Consider the following 1270-nt stretch of genomic DNA (forward strand, 5'->3'; position numbering starts at 1 on the left):
GAATCTGACTAATTTATTGGTAGCCTAAATATAGGCATTTGCGACCATTTTTAACTTTAACTCTTTAAATTGGGTAATGTTTTATATGTTGGTTGGATTTAAGTTACAAACTGACAGTAAAATACATCCTTTGTTTTGTTTTTAAACTAAAAAGTCTTTGAACGCATCCTGCCATTGAAGCCCAAAGAAGAAGACGACATAATAAGAAGAAAAGAGAAGAAGAAGAAGAAATATCAGTAATGTTTTCGGACATGCGCAGATGGGAGATTCCATATTGAAACGGGGGCAGCAGCAGCTGAAAGACGTCGCTTTGCTCTCGAGCTGAACGCGAACGAGGAGCGGAGGGAGAGGAGGGGAAAAAAGAGACATAAAGGGGGTCTCTGGAAGAAGAGGAGAGGTGACAGGAAGGGGAGGAAGAAAAGAACTCGGACAGGTAAGACAGGTGACGACTCGCGCTGTCTTCTGAGGTTTCTCCGGGTTTTTGCTCGTGCTGATTTGGTCGACTGTAAGCACGCGCAGAGTTATTTTCCACCCCCCGCGGCTGCTCTTTAAAGCCCCCCCGAAGTGTTTTCGGCTCGTAGCAGCGACTTAATACAGTCCAAGTAGTTTTAAAGTGTCACTGTTAACTGCTCGGCTTTCACCGGCGGACAGGACGTCGTCACGTCGAGCTCGAGGTATAAATATCATTTCTTGTCTMTTTTAAACTGAAAGTCTCGTGAGAACAAACAAGAGTTTTAACATTTATCACAGAAAAATGCGTCATTTATAACGCCTCTCAGTGGCTGCGATGTCATTTTGTTTTGTGTAAACTCGAAAGTTGGTCCTGAAAATGCGAAATAATTGGGCCACTTATTTCTGCGTTTTTTTTTTTCCTCGTTATTCGTCACCTCTGTTTAAGATTCGTAAAGAAAAAAAAATAAAACATCGGAAAATACCGGACACTGTCAAAATGTCAAAAGCACTTTCAACATGGCGGGTTATAAATGGTGTTCGTGCACGCGGGGAGTAAAAAAAAAACAAAACAAAACTGCGACTTCAGATCTTTGAACGAGGAAAAAACCAAGCCGTGGCCCGGAACGAGCCCGGTTCGGTTTCTTTTGATGGACACCGACGATTTTTAGTCAATTAAATCTGAAGTGCGCGTTTGGCGACTTCGTGCGAGTTTTTTTCCGCTGCAGTTTTGAACTGTGCAAAGTCTACATGACCGGGGTGGCAGCAGCAACACACACACACACACACACACACACACACACACACACACACACACACA

At 43.3% G+C, this 1270-nt stretch overlaps 1 protein-coding gene across 1 annotated transcript in view; it reads left to right on the forward strand.

Moving 5' to 3' along the window:
* Positions 1 to 330: 330 nt before the first annotated feature.
* sfmbt2 (Scm like with four mbt domains 2) overlaps positions 331 to 1270 on the forward strand; it is a gene marked incomplete in the record, with an annotated part of 54418 nt that continues 53478 nt past the window's right edge. Inside the window, 1 exon segment of the mRNA XM_014018233.1 lies at positions 331 to 433.

Source organism: Austrofundulus limnaeus, unplaced genomic scaffold (assembly GCF_001266775.1).
Source record: "Austrofundulus limnaeus strain Quisiro unplaced genomic scaffold, Austrofundulus_limnaeus-1.0 Scaffold187, whole genome shotgun sequence".
Lineage (NCBI taxonomy): Eukaryota > Metazoa > Chordata > Actinopteri > Cyprinodontiformes > Rivulidae > Austrofundulus > Austrofundulus limnaeus.